The sequence below is a fragment of the Hemitrygon akajei genome, chromosome 32 (assembly GCF_048418815.1).
Source record: "Hemitrygon akajei chromosome 32, sHemAka1.3, whole genome shotgun sequence".
Taxonomy (NCBI): Eukaryota; Metazoa; Chordata; class Chondrichthyes; order Myliobatiformes; family Dasyatidae; genus Hemitrygon; species Hemitrygon akajei.
This window is the reverse complement of record NC_133155.1, coordinates 5017405-5040906: the sequence shown is the minus strand read 5'-3', so window position 1 is coordinate 5040906 and position 23502 is coordinate 5017405. Positions and strand designations below refer to the sequence as shown.

The window sequence follows — 23502 nt, the reverse complement described above, 5'->3', positions numbered from 1 at the left end:
ACTACCATCCGTGCAGTTAGCTCCTGTCCTACACTTCCTTCTGAAAAAAAACTCTTAAAAACTCACAAAGACCGTTTGCTGTAAAAATTCTCGTTGTGACTAATACAAGTGGCGGTTTGACACAGCTGTGCAAAGCAACAGTTGTTTTAAAAACGTCTTTTTGCATCATTCCAAACCGTTTTAATCTGCAAAATTACTGGCGCCTAAAATTCGCTTTCAATTTGCATGTATATATTTCACATGCCTGATGTTGGGTTCGTTGCTCTATGATTTGTATAGAAAGTCTTCAAAAACATAACATGCCTAAACTTGGTCTCAAAGTTTTAATATACACTCTTATTATTTCAATTTCTAATATTAAAAAACCAAATGTTTACAATTTTTAAAAAAGATTAACATTTTGTAGTTTTTGAACTTTTTGCGAAGCTTGCAATGTTTCAACTTTTGCACACATTTTGTCATAACTTTTTTTTAGGACCGAAAAGTGATCTTTACACATCTGGCTGTTCCTGCCAGCTGTGTTGATCTAGGTAGATTGGTTTTCTCAAGGCAAACAGGGCTAGTTTTGACAGGTGATGAATTGGCAGGAACAAGGAGCAATCAGCAGATTCAGTTCCAGACTCCCTGGCGCCAACCCCGTGACGTCACCCATTCATGAGAGCCAGCGCTGGCGCCGCTACGGCGGTTTCCAAGGTGATTGTAACCAGGAGCCCTGACAAGAACTGTCAATCAAATACTTTTCCCGAACCGTCCAATCAACGAGGGGCGGGGGCTGATCCATTGGGCTGTGTAACCTTGGCGTCGTTGTTTGTCATGCGCTGGTCTGTGTGTCGGTCTGTAGCAATTTGACCAAAGTCTGGGATTACTCCAAGGCTGTTTGTCAGAAGTGTCAAATCAGTAAGGAAATGTGTTTGTCCCCTTCATGCCACCGCGACTGGGGATGATTTTATGGCAGGGCCACCTGCATATTTCCATTTGTTCTCCTTTAAACTGGCAACGAGTCTTGTATTCTGAAGCGAATGTAAATCCCACGAATAGGAACAGCAAGAAGTATTTTCTGCATTAGTAAGTAATGATTCCAGTGTGTAAGAGTAGTTCATTCAACAAACTTACGTTTTGTCTTCCCCCCCTGCACAAAACCCAACATCTAACCAAAATGTGGTTGCTTCCGGACTGAATGATTAAGCGTCACAGCCCTCCCTAACGGTGGTTTCAGAGGTGAAAATAAGCCGGTAAGGGTTGACGCTGCCCATCCGTGAGAATGAAAATCGGGCTGACTGTCACGGAATTTGTGCTTTGCAGTGTGATACATAAAGAAATTGCTGTCATCGAGTCCTAGAAAAGAGCAGCACAGAAACAGGCCCTTCGGTCCATCTAGTCCATGCTGAACCATTTAATCTGCCAGCTCTCTCATACCTGCACCAGGACCACCCCCTACCACCCATGTATCTATCCAAATTTCTCTTAAACGTTGGAATTGAGCTTGTACGCACCACTTGCACTGGCAGCTCATTCCACCCTCTCAGGAGCCTCTGAGTGAAGAACTTTCCCCTCATGTTCACCTTCAACCTTTCACCTTCCACCCTGTATGTTCCAATAAGAAATAAAATAAATACATAGTGCAGAAAAAGAGCAGAATACTGAGGTAGTGTTCCTGGGTTCATTGTCCGTTCAGAAATCTGTTGGTGGCGGGGAAGAATCTGATCCTGAAACACTGAGCTTGTGTCATCATATTCCTGTGCCTCCTCCACGGTGGTAATGAGAAGAGGTAGTGTCCTGGATGGAGCCTTCTTGAGGTGCTGTCCTGGATGATGGAGGACCGTGTGGCAGTATGGAGCTGTCCCTGTCTACAACCTTCTGCAGTTTATCTTTCTCAATCCTGTGCATTGGAACTTCTTTACCAGGTGCTGGTGAAACCATTCAGAATGCTCTCCACTGTAAACCTGCAGAAATTTGCTGCAGTCTTTGGTACTAGATACATGCCAGATCTCCTCAAACTCTTTAACTGTCGTGAAATTTGTTGTTTTGTGGCAGCAATACATTGCAATACATAATAAAAATATAAATTACACTAAGGAAGAAAGTTAAAAGTGAATTTTATTATCAAAGTGCATCTATGTCACCATATACAACCTTGAAATTAATTTTCTTGTGTAAATCTATAGAATAATAACAATAGCAGAATTAATGAAGGATCCCCCAACTTGGGCATTCATCCTGACTATGGGACACAACAAACTGTGCAAATACAAAAATAGGAAATAATAATAGTTAATAAATAAACAATGAATATCGAGAGCATGAGATGAAGAGTCCTTGAAAGCGATTAGACTGTGGGAATACTTCGATAATGAGGCAGGTGAAGTTATCCCCTCTGGTTCAAGAGCCTGACGGTTGAAGGGCAGTAACTTCCTGAACCTGGTGCTGAAAGTCCTGAGGCTCTTGTATCCTTTTCCTGATGGCAACAGTGGGAAGAGAGCATGTCCTGGATTGTGAGGGGGTGGGTGTCCTTGATGATAGATTTTGCTTTCTTGCGATAGCATTTCATATAGATGTGCTCAATGGCTGGGAGGACTTTAACCGTGATGGACTGGGCTGTATCCACTACTTTCTGTAGGATTTTCTGTTCGAGGGCATTGGTGTTTCTGTATCGGGCTATGAGGCTATATACTCTCCGCCTCACAAATAAAAAAGTTTGTTACAAGTTTTAGATATCATGCCCAATCTCCAAACAACTCCTAAGGAAGTAGAGGCACCTCCATGCTTTCTTTGTAATTGCACTTACAAGAGGTGTTAGCTTTCAAGCCCTGCTACAACTATTGAGAATCCGTCGTTGATACAGGTTTGGTCCGGACTTGCCACTTAGGCCATGAAATGGCTTTCCGGAGGTCGTACCTGAACCTCTTGTTTGTAACTTTCTTGGTCACTGGACTTGAATACCTCTGATCTGGTTCTCAGCACATTTCAGATCTCATGGTTCATCCAGGGCTTCTGACTGGGGAGGACTCTGAATGATTTTCTGGGGGCATACTTGCCTACAGCTGTTTTAATGAAGTCTGTTACAACCGTGGTGTCTTCATTCAGAGTCCCAGATCATAAACACGGAAGATCCAGCAGAGGACTTCCAGTCTCCCTCCTTTACGTTGATTTGTCACCACTTTAATTCGGCCTACAACAGTGGTGTCTTCATTCAGAGTCCCAGATCATAAACACGGAAGATCCAGCAGAGGACTTCCAGTCTCCCTCCTTTACGTTGATTTGTCACCACTTTAATTCGGCCTACAACAGTGGTGTCTTCATTCAGAGTCCCAGATCATAAACACGGAAGATCCAGCAGAGGACTTCCAGTCTCCCTCCTTTACGTTGATTTGTCACCACTTTAATTTGGCCTACAACAGTGGTGTCTTCAGCAAGCTTAAATATGGCATTGGAGCTGTGTTTTGCCTCACAGTCATAAGCAGTAAGTGAGGAGAGCAGGTGGTTAAGCACACAGTATTGTAGTGTACCTGTGCTAATGGAGATCATGGAGGAGATATTGTTGGCAATCCAAACTGACTGGGGTCTGCAGGTGAGGAAATTCAATTGCACAAGGAGGAATTGAGGCTTATTGATTAGTTTTGAGGGAATGATGGTCTATAACTTTGCTGACGATACAACCATTGTTGGCAGAATTTCAGACAATGATAAGGGGGCGTACAGGAGCAAGATATATCAGTTGGATGCTGCAACCTTCTACTCAATGTCAGTAAGATCAAAGAACGGATTGTGGACTTAAGAAAGGGGAAGATGAAGGAACACATACCAGTCCTCATAGAGGGATCAGAAGAGAAGAGTGAGAAATTTCAAATTCCAGGGTGTCAGTATCTCAGAGGACCTAACCTGGACCCAACATATCGATGCAGCTACAAGGAAGGCCTGACAAGAGTTATATTTCATTAGGAGTTTGAGAAAATTTGGTATGTTTCCAAAAACACTTGAAAATTTCTACATGTGTACCCGGAGAGTGTTCTAATTGGGCTGCACCACCGATGTGGTGGTGTGGGGTGGAAAGCAGGATTGAAGTAAGCTGCGGAGAGTTGTAAACTTAGTCTGCTCCATCATGAGCACTAGCCCCTGTCATACCCAGGACACCTTCAAGGAGCTCAATGCCTCAAAATGGCAGTGTCCATCATTAAGGAACCCCATCCCCCAGGTCATGCCTTGTTCTCCTTGCTACCATCAGGGAGGAGATACAGAAGCCTGAAGACACACACTCAATGATTCAGGAACAGCTTCTTCCCCTCTGCCATCCGATTTCTGAATGGACATTGAACCCATGAACACTACCTCACCACTTTTTTTACTTCCTATTTTTGCAGTACTTATTTAACTATTTTTATGTATATACACACTTATTGCAAGTCACAGTTTTTATTCTCTATTATTATGTGTTGTACTGCTGCCACAAAGTCAACAAATTTCAGGATATTAAACACGATTCTGATTCTGATTCTGAATGTCTAGCGTCTCCAACTCCCGAGCATCATGCACATATTCCCCCCTCAAGCCCTTGACTGCCAGCCCCTTGGCTTCGGTTCCTAAACCTCCTCCACCTCCCATAATTGCATGACAACTCGGCTACAGTCTGGCGACTTGTTAAAAGGCAGTACCTTGTAGATTGGGAAGGGTATTGCTCAGAAGATGATGGTCAAGATGACGCCAGTGTACAATGCTCCATTGGTTGATGTCTTCCAGATAGCTCATGAAAATATCTTTTTTGCTTCTGTTAGATCTGTTTTTCACCTTAAATGTGTTTCTGAGACTGTTAAAGCCTGTGATTCACAGTCTGGAGGTTGATTGCGAGTTCCAGCGTTTTTCTGTCTTCGACAAGAGTCTGGGTAGCGAGCGTGGGCTTTGTGGCAAAGAAACTTTGAGGCACGGTGCAAGCCGATAAATGACTACATCTCGCTGATTAATATGTCGATTAGTTGCCAATTAAAGTGTCGAGGAAGATTGAGACATCAAGGCAAATGTGTAAGGCAAGTGAGAGAGATTTCACTGCCGACTGCTTTCCCTTTGATCACTGGAAGGATTGTGTTAGCAGCCTATTGCTGTGGCAGGCAGGTAGGCCTCGTGTGGTGACCCTCTCTTTCGATGACATCGGGGGATGGCATCGTGGTTCTGCACTTACGGATTGAACTATTGCGTTTATGAACTGTGGACTTTTTCAGACTTACGGTTTTTCGATTCTGTGTTTTTTTTATAGCCCGTTCCTTTTCTGTTTTGTTGTGTGAGGGATTGCTTTTGGGGGTTGATGTTCTTGAGTTTTTCTGTGTGGGGGAGAGGATTTTCAGGGTTGATGATGGGGATGCTGCTCTTTTTGTGCAGTAGGGGGTGGGTTTGACGTTTCTCTCTGGACATCTTTCATGTTCTTTCTCTGTTTCGTGGCTATCTGGAGAAGACAGATCTCAGAGTTGTATATGCACACATGCTTTGTTTATAAGTGAACTTTTGAAGAAAGTTGAATCCCTACATGGGCCATCCTGGGTCCTACCTTGATTGAGGACTTTCACCAGCACCATCCTGATCACCCTGGGCCATCAGGAGCTGGCCATAGGAGTGGGGGGGGGGGGTTCTGTCATGGTGCCAACTTAACAGCAGCAGGCACCTATGTTTTGGCGCTTCAGTTCCCCAGGAGTTTGATTTGCTGCCGCTGTCCCTTTAGGACTCAGACCACCAATTATTGCCTGCCACATTCCTTCATGGAAAATCTGTAAAGGTCTGATGCAGAGCACTCAGTGCTCAATTGTAGGAGTTCCATTTCTAGTGCGACTGTTTGTGATTTTGCCTTTGGATCTCCTTTGAGTTGTCCTTTCTATGTTAATTCTAGACTCAACTCTGTACAGGTTCACCCCCATCCACAGCTCTCTCGTTACACCCACAAACATCATTCCAGTTTCCTCAGGAGGGGCTGAGGGAACAGACATCGAGCCCTTCCTGCTGAAAGGCTTGCTGACACACTAGACTATATCTTCCTGTCAGGGTCCGGTCCGGTCCGGAATCCGCGTTCCAGGTCTCGATCCGGTCCGAGTGCTCTGGACTCCAGGTCCTGCAGTTGTCCCTCTCGTCACCCGTGAACTAGTTAGGACCCTCCTGGCTCAAGGAGACACACCTGTGACTCATTGAGCTGCAGGTGTTTATAAGGGGCCTTGGGACTGGGACCAGGTGGGTGGTTGTTTTGTTCTGTTTCCTGTTCTACGCTGGTTGCTGCCCTGCTCGGAATCCTGTTCTGCCCTGGTTGCTGCCCTGCTCAGAATCCTGTTCTGCCCTGGTTGCTGCCCTGCTCAGAATCCTGTTCTGCCCTGGTTGCTGCCCTGCTCGGAATCCTGTTCTGCCCTGGTTGCTGGACTGTTCTGGATATGCTCTATCCGGTTGGTCTTGTTCCCCTGCTTCTCTCCTGTGCGCTGGTCCCGCTGTTCCGCTTTATTCTCCTTGCTTGTGCTGCCACGCTGTCGGTTGCCTTTCCCAATTTACCAATGTACCCGGTGGATCACTGTAATTTTGCTGCTTACCCTGGACCCAGCTTCCTACCCGTTGCCTCCGTCGGGCGGGTCTGGCCGGACTGCCTCTGCCCAGTGGGGGTTCTGCCCCTTCTTACCCATTGCCTCTGTCGGGCAGGTCCGGCCGGACTGCCGCTGCCCGGCGGGGGTTCTGCCCCTTCTTACCCGTTGCCTCCGTCGGGCAGGTCCGTGAGGACTGCTGCTGCCCGGCGGGGGTTCTGCCCCTTCCACCTATTGCTCCCTATGGGTTGTGCCCCGCACCTGCCCAGGTGTCTGCGTCTGGCCCAGACCTCTGTGTGTTCCGCCTGGGAGGCGGCCCTGCCCGGGATCCATGCGGCCCACCCTAGGGACTCCTACCCTTGCCTGCCCCGAACTGTGGGATCTACCTGGATGCCTGAACTCCAGGAGCCCGCTCCGCTCTGCCTGCCTGAACTCCGGGAGCCCGCTCCGCTCCGCCTGCCTGAACTCCGGGAGCACGCTCCGCTCTGCCTGCCTGAACTCCGGGAGCCCGCTCCGCTCTGCCTGCCTGCCTGAACTCCGGGAGCCCGCTCCGCTCTGCCTGCCTGCCTGAACTCCGGGAGCCAGCTCCGCTCTGCCTTCCTGCCTGAACTCCGGGAGCCCGCTCCGCTCTGCCTGCCTGAACCCCGGGAGCCCGCTCCGCTCTGCCTGCCTGAACCCCGGGAGCCCGCTCCGCTCTGCCTGCCTGAACTCCGGGAGCCCGCTCCGCTCCGCCTGCCTGAACTCCGGGAGCCCGCTCCGCTCTGCCTGCCTGAACTCCGGGATCCCGCTCCACTCTGCCTGCCTGCCTGGACTCCGGGAGCCCGCTCCGCTCTGCCTGCCTGGACTCCGGGAGCCGCTCCGCTCCGCCTGCCTGAACTCCGGGAGCCCGCTCCGCTCCGTCTGCCTGAACTCCGGGAGCCAGCTCCGCTCCGCCTGCCTGAACTCCGGGAGCCGCTCCGCTCCGCCTGCCTGAACTCCGGGAGCCCGCTCCGCTCTGCCTGCCTGACACTCTATCTACCTGAACCCCAGTTCTACCCTTAAGTGCCATGGCATCCCCATCCTGTCCTCCCCCAGTACTTCAGTGTCTGCGTCCTGCATTTGGGTCCATCCGGCCCCCGTTCCTGACAATTCCCTGCACTCATCCACTGGACAAACACAGGATGATACAGTAACCAAGGAGACCACTGGCCCTCTGTGACTATGTGTGGTCATCTTGTTTATTTCGAGTCAGAGTCTAAGTTAATTCTAGACCTTAATTTGCACTTGAGTTCCCCACCATCCATAGCTCTCTTGATACAGTACTCCACTAGTTGTGTCCTTGGTACTACAATAAATTTATTAAGCATGGTTTTCCCTTCAAAAATCTATGCCAACTATGCCCAGTCATATTCCAGTTACCATTTCCATCTGGCACTTTATTACTGATGAGCTGGACGAACAGGTTTACAGTTTTGTCCATTTTTTCTCTGCCCCCTTTCTTCCCTAGCGGAGAAACGTTTACTGTCTCACAGTTATTCAAAAGGGAACTGTCCAGAACTCACTGATGATCTCCAGTGTGTTTGGGATACAGGGAATGATGAGACGGATGACATCCTTCAGGAATTACATGGAAACTAGTGCAGTGATGGTTGCTTGAATGAACACCAATGTCTCAGGTGTCTAGATCCTGAACAAAGGTGTTTGAGTTTGTAGAGATGGTCCTTGGCACTACAGCTTTGCTCTAATTGTAAATATGTAATTCTAGAGAGTCAAATGTCTATGCTTGGAATGTCGAAGGGCACCACAGTCGCTAGTGGATAGACAGATAGAGAGATACTTTATTGATCCGAAAGAAAGTTACAGTGTCACAGTAATATTACAAGTGCACAGATAGAAATATTAGAAGAGAAGTAGAAATAATAAAAAATAAGTTACCTCAAACAGCCTAACAGGTGGGGGTCATCACTCTCTGGCTAGGTTGACTCATTACTGAGCCTAATGGCCGAGGGTAAGAATGACCTCATATAGCGCTCTTTGGAGGCGTGCAGTTGTCTTAGTCCATTACTAAAGTGCTCCTCTGTTCAGCCAAGGTGGCATGCAGAGGGCGAGGAACATTCTCCAGAATTGCCAGGAGGGTCCTTTGTTCTACCACAGCCTCCAGAGTGTCCAGTTTGACTCCTATAACAGAGCCAGTCTTTCTAATCAGTTTATTGAGCCTGTTGCCATCACCCATGTTGATGCCATTGCCCTAGCACACCACCACATAGGAGATTGTACTGGCAGCCACAGCTGGTAGAATGTGTGAGGGAGAGGCCTGCAAACTCCAAAGGACCTCAGTCTCCTCAGGAAGTAGAGGTGACTCTGGCCCTTCTTGTACACAGCCTCTGTGTTGGTGCTCCACTGAAGCCTGTCATCCAGGGGCACCCCTAGGTACTTGTAGAGCCTAACCACATTCATGTCCTCACCATCAATAGTAATAGGGAGCAGTGCAGGCTGAGTCTTCCTAGAGTCCATCACCATCTCCTTTGTCTTACTGATGTTGAGCTGCAGATGATTCAGCTTGCACCGTTGGACAAAGTCCTGCACCAGGGCCCTGTATTCATCCTCCCATCCTCCCTTTATACACCCAGCTATTGCTGAGTTATCAGAGAAGTTCTGCAGATGACATGCCTCAGTGTTCTATCTAAAGTCCAAGGTATACAGGGTCAAGAGGAAGGGAGCCAAAATAGTCCCCTGCTGTTTATAGCCACGTCTGACACACAGCTCTGAAGCTGCACGTAGTGTTGAGTCTTTGATATTTCGGTCATCTTATATATACGATTAAGCATTCCCGTTTGTTTATATAATTCACTATCTGTATAAATACATGAATCATATACAGCATCACACTACCACATGATACGTGTGCACCTCGCGTAAAGTAAACTCGAAGTTAGACCTGCATTATGGACTCCTGTGTCTTCCTTTGAATTAGTTTAATGTTACAAAATTACAAATCATAACAGTTAGTGCAATGCTATTAAAGCTCGGGTGTCAGAGTTCAAGAGTTTAAACCCGGCGTCCTCTGTAAGGAGTGTCTGTACGTCCCTCCCATGGAATGCATGGGTTTTCCCCAGGGGCTCCGGTTTCCTCCCACAGTCTAAAGACATTCCGGGTGGTTAATTGGTCATTGTAAATTGTCTCATGATTATGTTAGGGTTAAATCAGGGTTATTGGGTGGTGCGGCTCAAAGAGCCAGGCAAACCTATTCTGCACTGTACCCCTAAATCAAGAGTTCCCAACCTGAGGTCCATGGACCCCACGTTTACTGTATCTTCCAGAGCAGGAGTTCCCAACCTTTTTTATTCCATGAACTTGTATCATTTACCGAGGGGGTCCGTGCCATTAAAAAAGATTGGGAACCTCTGTTCCAAATAAATAAAATATTACAAAAAGAAGCTGTAACCGTCAATATTAAAGCTTATTCAATCGGTTGCTTTTATCTAATGCATGCAGAGTATGAAACCGGAACGGGATTTTTTTCAACGGAGATTCTTCCCGAATGCCTGCTTATTGTGCGCTGGTCTCCCTGTGGCTCATTCAAAACCATAACAGAGCTTGTCCACTCTTTCTGTAGCCACATCTTTTCAAACCTTGGGGAGGAGGTAATTAGATATTCTGTGGATTCTTAAGCTCTTAAGTCACATTATTTTCTCCACCACTATTTCCTTCACTCGGGATAACTTCTCTTGGCTCCTCATTAACTCTAGAGATGTAATTCTCCACCACTTCTAGGATAGTTCTCGTGCTGTTTTCTGTGAAGGCAGACATAAAAATTGTTTAATTTCTTTGCCATGTCCTTATTCCCCAAAATAATTTTCATATTTCTTCCTGTAAAGTAACATTTGCTTTATAGACATAGGCACATTCTTTTTTGTATGTTTCATCTTTCCTTTTGTTAGTAGTGCTATGGTCATCCTTTACTCAATTCTCAAACTTTTTCAGTTCTCAAACTTATTGCTGCTTGTTCTGAAATTGTCTTTGATCCAGTGATGTCTTTAATTTCTTTACCACTTCCGGATCTCTTTACCTGTCTCAATTTTGTCTGTTAAAACAAATATGCTCGCAGTAAATTATGAGTTAATTTCTCAACTGTTAGCTATTGCTTGTTTGCAGCCATTTCCTTTAATGTAATTTCCCAAACTCATGCTCTGTGACTTCATAAGCTTGAGACGTCAGAGTTTGGAGGTCAATTCTGGCATCATCTGTAAGAAAGTTTGTACGTTCTCATGTGTGCTTGTGTTTCCTCTGGATGCTCTGGTTGCCTCTCACACTTCAAAGATGTACGAGTTAGTAGGTTAACTGGCCATTGTCCTGTAAGGGTTAAATAGATGAGTTCTTGTGCACCACGGGAAGCCCAGGTCTGTGCTGTATCTCTAAATAAAGTAAGAAGAAATACATTTGTAGTTTGCTTTTCTTGCTCATTGGTTTTACAGTGAACGAAGTCACTCTCGGTCTTTAAATAGAATTTGATCATCTCTGTAATATGGCGGTTACCATGACACTGTTACAGCGCCAGCAACCAAGATTCAGTTCAGCCGCTGTCTGTGAAGGGGTCTTCCCGTGATCACGTGGGTTTCCTCCGCGTACTCTGGTCTCCCCCCCCCCCCCCCCCCCCCACGTTCCTAAGACATACAGGTAAGTTGTGGCCTTGCTATGGTTGCATCAGAAGCATGGCGACAACTGAGGGCACAGTTCTAAGACTGCGTAGATTGCTGATGCATTTCTTTGTAGGTGAAGTCAAGTCAAGTCAAGCTTATTGTCATTTAACTAAATAAACGCGCATCGTCAAATGAGACAATGTTTGCCAAAGCAGGGTATAAAGCAAAGTAATACACATTACACACATATGACAGACAAAAACTTTTTAAAATCTGCAGATGACTTAGGGATCTGTAGATTTATTTGGGGATAAATAAACAAAGTAAAATGCATAAATTAAATATTGCCTGGTACGGAACAGATTAACCAGTGACACTCCCAATGCGTTGCGGCAGGGAGTTCAGAAGCCGAATGGCCTGAGGGAAGAAATTGTTTCCCATCCTGACCATTCTTGTTTTTGTGCATCGGAGTCTCCTGCCTGATGGCCGAAAGTCAAAGAGGATGCTGGATGGATGGTTGGGATCCTTAATAACACTTAGAGTCCTGCGTACACAACTCTCCGGATAAATGTTCCCGATGCATGGTAGGAAGACCCTATGATCCTCTTGGCCATTCTCACCGTCCTTATAGAGACTTCGGCTCTGATGCTTGGCTGCTCCCATACCAGATGGAGATGAAGCTTGTCAGGTTTTTCTCAATGACGTAACTGTAAAGAACAGGTTTGATGCACACCTTTTATAATGATGACACTTTTCTAAGAGCTCCTTAACTATCAGATCATTCATTAACCCATTCTCATGGCACAATATTAGATCAAGTATAATCTGCTTCCTCATTGGTCCATCAATACATCTCTTATATGTGCACATATACCATGGATTTATGTTACTAATTTGGTTTAACCACTCTATATGCAGATTAAATGGTATAGCCATTGGTATATCCACATAGAATTTTTTGACTTAACCTCATCAAAGTTTCAAACTACATTTATTATCGAAGAGTGTATAAAAACTTGCGATTTGCTTGCTCACAGGTAGCCACAAAGCAAGAAACCTGAAAGGACCCAATTAAAGAAAGAAATAAAGGCCAGCACCCGATGCACAGAGAAAGGGGAGAGAAAGCACAAATCATGCAAATGATAGAAGTGACCTCCTTAGATCCGAGCCCTGGGGTCACCCTTTCACTGATTTAAGCTACGCCCTGCATTGCTGCTAGAAAGGAAAATTGCTTTATTAGTTACATGGGATATATGGGGTGTCCAGGGAGGGGTAGACCTCTGGTGAAGGGGCTTGTCATGTCCATTCCAGGACAGCTCACTCACCTTTGGTCCCCACCAGACACTCAGCCCTCACCTGAGGCTCCAAGTAGCTATTTGGATGTGACAGCAGACACACCCCAGTACACCGATTCGGCAGTCGGGCTAAACCAAGGAAGGGTAGCTGGCGGGTCCCATACACACAAAATGCTGGAGGAAGTCAGCTTTTTCTCCAGTCCTGGTGAAGGGTCCCGGCCCAAAACGCCACCTGTTTACTCATGCAGCATTTTGTGTGTGTTGTCAGGACTTCCAACATCTGTAGATTCTCTCATGTTTGGAGCTCCCATACCCGGTGAGATAGGGACATGCCTGTCCCAGCTTGTGGAGTCATCTCCGGCAGACTGGACAAAAGAGAACTAAAGTGAGATCCAGCGGCCACAAAGGCGGTACTGAAACGCCCCATGGAGGGTGTAGGGCATGACAAGGCACGGAAGAAGTCGTGGTCATCCACTACAAACAAGGAAAAGCCCAGTTTGTGAAGAAGAAGTGAAGTGATATTTGGAACTTTTAGCAAGCAAGTCACATATGGATGGTGTGCAAAAGCTCTGGTGAGAAAATCCTTCATTACCCACTACAGGCCTGCTACGTATGTTTTGTGAGAGTGCAGATGAACGAGAGCGAAAACAATCAAACCCGGAAATTAAAGTTCTTATTGACAGTGTTTTGCTAGCTGTTAAAATGAATACCTCTTTATATAAAATTCAGTGTGCATATATTGTTGTCACTGGGCAAAAATTTGCACAGCACGAGATTTTTGTGCACACTCCTCATTGCAAGTTAGAGGGAACATTGCCACTAATGTATTTTTCCTATTACTGTTTCTTAGTTTCACCCAAACTTTTGAGCCTGTAGGTATGGTAATAAGTACATGTTGTATACTGACTTGCTGACACCATGGGAGTATTATCTGATGATACTATTGTACTGACTTGACAATGCCGTAAATATATAGACATGATGACACCGTGAACGCAAATAAAGCCGTGTACTGTTTTGTAATTCCTGTGTACATTGTCAGGAACAATGTTTATTTTAAAACAAGTCAAAGTTTATTGTCATCTGCACAAGTTCATGTATGCACAGGTGGAACGAGAACATTGCAATTCTGCTGCAAGTTTTTCATTGCATAAATGTTAGCAGGTATTTGTGCCAATGCCAATTAACTCAACTTTAACTTTTATAAATAAAAGAATGATGGTAACTATAATAGTTTCTCTCTATTTTATCCCATCATTTAAGTCACATCTATCCTTCCTCTTTTTACCTTTTGCCTATTTCTCCTAAAGGTTTGATATTCTGGAATGTTTAATTCCTAATCTTGGGCAAATTCAATGAGATTTCTGCATTGAGTATGAGATTGTACATGCAGTACTGTGCAAAAGTCTTAAGCATGTATATAATGCTAGGGTGCCCAAGACTTTTGCATAGTACTGTATTTGTCAACATGGAGTGAGTTTGTAAATCTGGTGGGAGCAAAGGCTGTTGGAAATGGTGAGGGTGGATCGCCACGAGAGGGGTGTGGGACAGGTGGCAGAGAAGGAGTGCTGGAGGAGGGGGATGGCATGGGTGCAGACACACCCAGCCCTGAGACGTCAGGCAAGGTAATTTGATTCCAAACAGTTGGTTTATTGATTATTACAGAATGTCTCTCTGGTGCTTCCCGTTCCCACCCCTCTCCCTGTCCCCTTCCCACTCTCAGTCCACAGTAGAGGCTCGTATCAGAATCAGGTTTATCTTCACTCACATATGTCATGAAATTTTTTTGCAGCAGCAGCAGCAGCACAGTGCAATGCATAAATTTACTGCAGTACTGTGCACAAGTCTTGGATACCCTAGCTCTATATTTATTTACTTATTGAGATACAGCATGGAATAAGGCCCTGCTGGCCCTTCTAGCCGCACCAGCCAGCAACCCCCGATTTAATTTGAGCCTAATCACGGGACAATTTACAAAGAGCAATTAACTTACCAATCTGTACATCGTTGCACTGCGGGAGGAAACCAGAGCACCCGGAGGAAACCCACACGGTCATGGGGAGAACATACAAACTCCTTACAGGGAGCAGCAGGAAAGGAAATCAGGTTACCTGCACTGTAAGGCGTTCTGCTAACCGCTACACTACCATGCCTAAGACTTCTGCGGATTACTGTATTTATTTATCACTGTGTTGTGAAATCAGTTCTCTTGTTGCGGATATTGTGTGCATTCATATAAAGAGCTTTCACTGTCCTTTTCCTACTTTTCTCTGCTTGGATTTAAAATGGAGTTTGTCTGCGCTGTGCCTTCCCAACACATTATGGCTATCTCTACCTGTTTTACTACTCTGTAGAATGCCTTGGCCTTCATTTCCCCCTCAGGGCAGTCTGTTAAGTGACGATATCATTGTATTTATGCACCAGCAGCTTTTAGTCTGGTAATGACTTAGCCTTAAGGTGACAGAGTACATGGATAGCTTCCACATTAAGCCTTGTAAATCATCAATCTGTAAACCGCAAAAGCCCCAGGATGTACCAACACTTTTATTGTGCCCATGGTCTGTTTTTTTTTATCAATTACGGTATTGTCTGCACTGTTGTAACTATATGTTAATGATAACTATATGTAACTATGTGGTTTTGTGTAGGTCTTGTAGCTTTAGTGTTTGGTTTGTTGGGTTGTAGAGTTGGTCTCCTGACTTGGTGTGTCTGGGTAGTCTTGTCTGGTGGGTTTGGAGCTCCTTTCCAGGGAATGCGCTAAGATGGTAGCGCGATATTAATACGCAGCAGCCTCTCCGGACTCTGGATTTGAGGATTGCCAAACGTTATGTGGATTTTCTGGTGTAGTCTGTTTTGTCGTGTGCTTTTGTGATATAATTCTGGAGGAACGTTGTCTCATTTTTTAACTGCTTTGCATTTGTGGTTTCTAAATTACAATAAACCGAAATTCAATTTGATTCAATTCACACTTTATAGCCAATGAAATAGGAATTAAAAAGTGAGGCAATGTGCTATTGAGCATCAAGAGGTCCCACAAACAAGAAATTATTATCATCAGACAATCTATTTCAGTTATTATTTTTTTAAGACTAAGAATTGGCCCATAATACTGGGAAAACCATAAACAAGAACAGACAGCAGATGCTGGAAGTCTGAAATAAAAATGGAGAATTCTGGAAATACTCAGCACGTCAAAAACCAGAGATTCTGCTGATGCCAGAAATCCAGAACAACACGGACAAAGTGCTGGAGGATCTCAGCAGGTCAGGCAGCAACAGTGGAAAGAGGAAACGAGTTAACGTTTCAGGTCAGTGATCTGATAATGGGTTGCAGTGAAGGATCTCGTCCCTCTCGTCCCTGAAATGTCAACCCTGTTTCTCTTTCCCCAGATGCTGCCCGGCTGGTTAAGTGTTTTCAGAAACTTCAAGTCAAGTCAAGTCAAGTCACTTTTGTTGTCATTTCAACCATAACTGCTGGTACAGTACATAGTGAAAATGAGACAACGTTTTTCAGGATCATGGTGTTACATGACACAGTACAAAAACTAGACTGAACTACATAAAAAAAACAATACAGAGAAAGCTACATTAGACTACAGACCTACACAGGACTACATAAAGTGCACAAAAACAGTGCAGACATTACAATAAATAATAAACAGGACAATAGGGCAGTAAGGTGTCAGTCCAGGCTCTGGGTATTGAGGAGTCTGATAGCTTGGGGGAAGAAACTGTTACATAGACTGGCCATGAGAGCCCGAATGCTTTGGTGCCTTTTCCCAGATGGCAGGAGGGAGAAGAGATTGTATGAGGGGTGCATGGGGTCCTTCATAATGCTGTTTCCTTTGCAGATGCAGCGTGTAGTGTAAATGTCCGTGATGGCGGGAAGAGAGACCCCGATGATCTTCTCAGCTGACCTCACTATCCACTGCAGGGTCTTGCGATCCGAGATGGTGCAATTTCCGAACCAGGCAGTGATGCAGCTGCTCAGGATGCTCTCAATACAACCCCTGTAGAATGTGATGAGGATGGGGGGTGGGAGATGGACTTTCCTCAGCCTTCGCAGAAAGTAGAGACGCTGCTGGGCTTTCTTTGCTATGGAGCTGGTGTTGAAGGACCAGGTGAGATTCTCCATCAGGTGAACACCAAGAAATTTAGTGCTCTTTACGATCTCTACCAAGGAGCCATTGATGTTCAGCGGGGAGTGGTCGCTTCGTGCCCTCCTGAAGTCAACAACCATCTCTTTTGTTTTGTTCACATTAAGAGACAGGTTGTGGCTCAGCTGCTATTACTGCAGGAAGCTCCCCTACTGCTAATCAGAATTGTGTTGAGGGATTTCTTTACATTTATCTGAGAAGACTTGTGGACAAGGAGAGGTTTTGAGTGCTGCAGATTGGAGAATACTTCAAAAGGCGATGCCTTAAAGAGGTAGCATCCATCATTAAGCACATCCATCACCCAGGACATGGTCCCTTTTCATTGAAGCCTTCAAGGAAGAGGTACAGGAGCCCGAAGACTCACTCACTGGTTCAGAAACAGCTTCTTCCCTTCTGCCGTCAGATTTCTGTATGGATAATAAGCACATGAATTCAATATTTTCTCTCTTTTATTTAATTGTTACAAATTTAATTTAATTTTGTCATTGCATATAGGTCTCTACCAAAGGAGGTGTAAGGCATTCCTTCCCTCTGCTAGCCTGTAGGTCACCCTTGGGCAAGGTGTAGCACCTGCTTAGCCCCCGATCAGGGTCACATGAAGCCATGGGAACAGGTGGTGGATGGTCGTATGAGCAGCTGGTGCATATCATGGGTCCTGGTTTTGCGACCACTGACGCTAGGAGGACAATCTATAAAGAGTATTGATAATGACTGGGGTCACCCTTCCTGTAAAGACACTGTCCATGGAAGGCAATGGAAAACCACTTCTGTAGAAAAATTTACCAAGAACAATCATGGTCACAGAAAGACCATGATCGCCCACATCATACAATATGGCACATTATAATGAACTATGAACGTGTGTGTGTGTGTGTGTGTGTGTGTGTGTGTGTGTGTGTGTGTGTGTGTGTGTGTGTGTGTGTGTGTGTGTGTGTGTGTGTGTGTGTGTGTGTGTGTGTGTGTAAATATATACAGTACTTATTGGAATTTATAGTTTTGTTATTATTATATACTGCTTAGTGCTTTTGCTGCAAAACAACAAATTTCACAACATTGATTGCCAGTGATATTAAACCTGATTATGGTTTTGAATCAATACTCAGTGTTAGCTTTAAATGCTGGAAGTTAAAAAAAAAGGAATATTTTACGTTTCAGATATCTGAAAACACGCGGGAGCCAATTCAGTCATTATTGTGGTGATGGAAGCGCGGAAGCCATTTTACACCTAGTAAGGATGAACAAGCAGAAAAACGACACTGACCTGAGTATGAGATCATCAAGTATGAAAACCATACAAGTGACTAATAGAAGGATATATATTTGAAGGTAAGTTATATGTTTCCACAGTGATTTACTTATTGTACTGATGATGCTGTAGGGATATTCTCCACCTGGTGATGCTTGACTCATGAGGTCCATGCTCTTCACTATATTTATGAGTGACTTTCAGGACCAGGACTGTGGTTAGTCAATCCACATAAGGAAGTGCATGGACTTTGTCCTCAGTGCTCAGTAAATCCACGAGAGTGAACCCAGAGCTCAACAAGTCGCAGTTAAGAGAATAGTTTGCATGGTTTACACTTCTATTTCCTGAAGCACAAAAATTTAAAAGGTGATTTAATTGGTGTATTCAGAACAATTAAAGTCATTGATAAGATAGAATATTTTTGTTCTCTCTCTGGGTGAGGAATCCATTGCAAGGCAGGGTAACATTAAAATTACTGTCATCAGTAAATTCTTCACAAAGAACTAAAGACATTTGGAACTCTTTCCTCCAAAGTTATGAAGGCTGGAGGGGTGGTTGTTGGGAGTGGAAGGGTGGGAGGGTGCAGAGCCAAGGGACATTTAAATACAATTAAACATTATCTGATCATTTTTAAAGGTTTTGGAAACAAGACACACGTGTGGAATTAAGTTACAGATCAGTCATGATCACGTGGATTAGCAAGGGTTCTGTAGATGCATGGTGGAGAGTGTCCTGACTGGTTGTAACAGCAGTGCCCAAGAATAGATGAGCCTGCAAACAGTAGTGGATGTAGCCCAGTCCATCACATGAAAAGTCCTCCCCACCACTGAGCACATCTACAAGAAAGCAGCATCCATCATCAAAGATCCCCACCGTCCAGGCCTTGCTCTTTTCTTGCTGCTGCCATTGGGAAGGTGGTAAAGGAGCCTTAGGACCCATACCACCAGGATCAGGAACACTTATTACCCTTCAGTCATCGGGATCCTAAACCAGCATGGATAATTTCACTAACCTCAACTCTGACTTGATTCCACAGCCTGTGGACTCACTTTCAAGGAGACTACAACTCACGCCGTCAGCATTATTTATTTATTATTGTATTTTTACTTTTTTTCTCAGCTCAAGCGGATAAAATCTGAGCTATGGGCATAGCCAAGCACACTCATTTTTCAATTGCGCGTCTCACTTAAAGTAAAACAAAGTTAGCCTCGCATTCTGGACTCCTGTCTTTTTCTTCTAATTAGTTGTATGTTTTGTAGTTTCAAAACATAGGAGTTTCTCTTTCCACATACAATACACTGCTTGGCTGGTTGAGCTCTTTCGCCATTTCTCTTTTTGATTCTGATACTACACTGCTCTGTTTTGTATTATATATGTGGAAGATATTGAATTTTCTCCAATACAAGTTACTCACATGAACATGCGGTTTGGACTGGCAGTTAATGGAGTTGTCAATAACAGACTTAGATATGGACATTAATTGACAACGATCGTCTGCACACACAACAAGTAATCATAAGCTGTAAGTCAGCTCTTGGTCTAGCTAAATTTAGTACAAAGCAAATTCTTTCAACAGTTTTTAAGATGTGATGGAGTTGGAATCATAGAATCACAGAATGGTGCAACATGTAAACAGCCATTTGGCTCAGCTCAATGTCGACAAGTGGGAACGCTCCTGTTTAATCCCATCAGTCGACACAGTGTATAGCCCTTCTGTGTTGAGACCATTCAGGTGCCCTTCTAGACCCAGCTTCAACTACTCTCTCAGGCAATACATTTTGGGTAACTGCCCTCCTGAGGCACAGAAGGGGCCCCTGCTGCCTCCTCTAAAACTCTTCTCCCTTTCTCTAATCCTATGTCCTGTAGTTTTCTCTCCCTTGAATGTAGTGACATGAGGATACACTACGTGGGTAGTTGAAGCCAACGTGTGACAGGAAACAGATGCCAGAGTGGGAAGTGGTGCAGCTCTGGTTTACCTAACTGGATAAGTGTTTCGACTGGAGTATTAAGATTCAAAGTACATATGTAAACAGTATACAACCCTGAGAATTGTCATCCTCACAGACAGTCACAAAACAAAGCGCTGTGTACACTTTCTGGAGGTCCAGGATCCGTATGCTCCACGACAACTGGACTAAGTGCGTAAATGTATGAGGGGACTATGTTGAAAAATAAATGTGCTAGGTTTTCTAAAATTGACGCCTTCTACTTTAGGCCACAAACTTATCAATCCCCCCTTGTATATTCCTTTATATGGTCACCTGTCCATATTAAATACCTTAACTTCCCTGATCTTTCCTTGTACTTCATTTCATTCACTGACTCCTGCTGAAAAGAGCTCGGTGACTCTATCAGGTCATTTTGAGATTAAGGTTTAATTTGTGATGTCTGAAGGAGATATCAAAGGTGCTTTATAGATGTGAACCTGTCTTTCAACAGGGATTGGGATGATGGAGGTGGGTAATCAGGTGGATTGCAGCCCAATCAGACATAAATTCTGCACTGGCATCCGTCACTCAGCGCATCCCAGACATCCAGCAGCTCCACGTAACCTGGGAGCATCTGAAAGCTGCTAATTCCATGTGGAATGCTTAGCTACAGTCTGCTTGCTTCAGGCCAGTGCTGGTTTAGTGCTGCGTTAGGGCATATACTGGAGTTATGTGAACATAGGGCCCAGATCCGAGAGTGAGAAAAAACCTGAGGTTTGGATGATTTATGTACCAGGCCAGATTGAAAAGGTCACGGTGTTGGGGCTGGAGGCGAGGGACAGGCCAGTTCAATTCATTGCTTGGCAAAGTTTATTCGTCTCTGCGTTGAACCGAGGCGGTGGCCTGCAGCTAATGGGCTCCTGAATCAACTGCAGCGATGTCCAGCTTTGTGGCTGTGGACTCACATTTGTGAACTTCAATTCTAATGTTACTTTTATTGTTTACACAATTTGATTTTTTTCCTGCGCACTGGGTGTTTGACGGCCTTCTTTTTAATGGATTCTATTGTGTTTCTTTGTTTTGTGACTGCCTGCAAGAAGATGAATCTCGAAGTTGTATCTATTATACATACTTTGGCTTTGACAGCAGTTATTAATTCAAACAAGAATCAGGTTTCGGTTCTAACTGTAAATGTTATTGCGTGAATGAAGTCACCAGAGGAAATTACTGGTAGATACAAAGCAGCTTCTTTATTCACCAAATCAAGGTTCAGCAGGCGTCATACAGAGACACTTTTGGTTTAAAAGGTCTGCTGGCCCAACGTGGGGTTCGATATTTTATGTGCTAAACATCAAACACCATATTTACAATGTATGGACAATGCATTCTTTGAAACCTTCACACTTTCCAATTCACGTGCACACCACAGACAATCAAATTAATTTTAATCAGCATTGTCTGGTCTGGGATTCAAGGCTTTTAGGAACCCCTTGTTCAGAGCTGCACTCCAAATTAAATCCACAATACGTATTCAGATGTGCAGACTGGTAGCCAAAGACATTTGCTAAATACAAATGAGCTAAACCCCAAAATTGTTCTAACAATGTAAATAAGTTCAAAAGTTTGCAATTAGCCTGTAGTTTTTTGGAAGTTGCAAACAGTAAATTGAAGTTAAAATCATAGGCTGCTCTACAGACCAAGAGATGCAAGAACCAAATGTTAAGACAATGGGGTTGTGTTAATTGGCTTGCATCAAACCAGGAAACATGGCTGAGTTGTTTGCACCATTTGTACCATTTGTATATCACCAGCTTCAGTGTCTCTCTGGTGAGTTCAATCATAATCACAAAAGTTGGAGCTTATGATCAGACTAGTATTATGGTCATGAAAAATGTTTCCTGTTACTGCATTCAGAGTCTGTGTCTAGATGTAAAACTTTGGCAAACTTCTGTAGATGAGCAGTGGAGAGTGTACTGACTGGCTGCATCGTGGCCTGGCATGGAAACACCAATGCCTTTGGACAGAAAATCCTAGTGGATTTGGCTCTGTACTTCATGGGTAAAGCCCTCCCAACCTTTGAGCATATCTACATGAAATGCTGTCATAGGAAAGCAGCATCTATCATCAGAGATCGCTACCACTCTTTTCTCACTGCTGCCACCAGGTAGAAGATACAAGAGCCTCAGGACTCGCACCACCAGGTTTACAATCAATAACGAGTGGCCACCTTGGTCACTTTTCTTATGATTGCAAGACCCCTTTGGACATTGTTAATCTGGTACGCTGTAGGTTCAATTTTGCTGATTTTTGGGATGCAGGTGGGGATAGATGCAGGGGGCCTAGTCCCTGGTCAAAGTGAGGGTTAGGCCTGTTTGCAGCTGCCCAGAGTGAGTGGACGAAACCATTGTGATTGATGATTGATAAGTTCATGGCCTAAGGTAGAAGGCGTCAATTTTAGAAAATCTAGCACATTTATTTTTCGACATAGTCCCCTCCTACATTTACACACTTAGTCCAGTGATCGTGGAGCATACGGATCTTGGACCTCCAGAAAAATGTCCACAGATGGGTGATTGATAAGTTTGTGGCCTAAGATAGAAGGAGATGAGTTATTAACTTTAAGCTTTCTGCATAATCACTCAAAGAGTTAACCTTCATGTGCATGTAACAAGAGCTGTATAACTCATCTCTTCCTACCTTAGGCCACAAACTTATCAATCACCCATGCTGTAGACACTTTTCTGGAGGTCCAAGATCCATATGCTCCACGACTGCTGGATTAAGTGTGTAAACGTAGGAGGGGACGATGTTGAAAAATAAATGTGCTGGGTTTAATAAAATTGACGCCTTCTGTCTTAAGCCACGAACTTATCAATCACCCCTTGTAAGATGACAAAAGAATTGAAAAAGATAAATACAGAATATTAAACTCTAATTATGTGAGTTCGATAAGTGGACAAAGTAAGTTCTTTTTACACAGATATTGTGAAACATCCCGCTAGGGGAGGTAGAAGTGATGCCTCAGGGCGGTGTTGATCAATAAGGACCCCATCACCCTGGACAAGCCTTGTTCTCATTGCTACCATCAGGGAGGAGGTACAGAAGCCTGAAGGCACACACACAACAATTCAGAAACAGCTTCTTCCCCTCTGTCATCCGATTTCTGAATGGACATTGAACCTGTGAACAAAGCCTCACTAGTTTCTTTTGTCTATTTTTGCACTACTTATTTAATTTAACTATTTAATATATTTACTTACTGCAATTCACATTTTTTTTCTATTATTATGCATTGCACTGTTCTGCTGACACCACAAAGACAAGAAATTTCACAACGTATGCCAATGATATTAAACCTGTTTCTGTTCCTCTGATTTAAGAAAGATAAGCCATAAGATCATGAGCTACAGGAGCAGAGTTGGGCTGCTTGGCCTGTCTAGTCTGCTCCTCTATTTGATCATGGCTGATCCATTTCCCCCTTAGCCGTTAGATATAGGAGAAGAATTAGGCTGCTTGGCCCATCGCGTCTGCTCCACCAATTCATCATGGTAGAGATAGGCACATGGATGAGAGAAAAATAGACAATAGACAATAGGTGCAGAAGTAGACCATTCGGCCCTTCGAGCCTGCACCGCCATTCTGAGATCATGGCTGATCATCTACTATCAATACCCGGTTCCTGCCTTGTCCCCATATCCCTTGATTCCCCTATCCATAAG

General features: G+C 44.4%; 1 long non-coding RNA gene across 1 annotated transcript; it reads left to right on the top strand.

Annotated features, from left to right (window-relative positions):
- The first annotated feature begins 541 nt into the window (after positions 1–541).
- Positions 542–13678, top strand: LOC140719570 (uncharacterized). Its single transcript, XR_012096950.1, has 2 exons — positions 542–1065; positions 12722–13678. It is a non-coding gene; the product is annotated as an uncharacterized lncRNA (long non-coding RNA).
- Positions 13679–23502: the final 9824 nt, after the last annotated feature.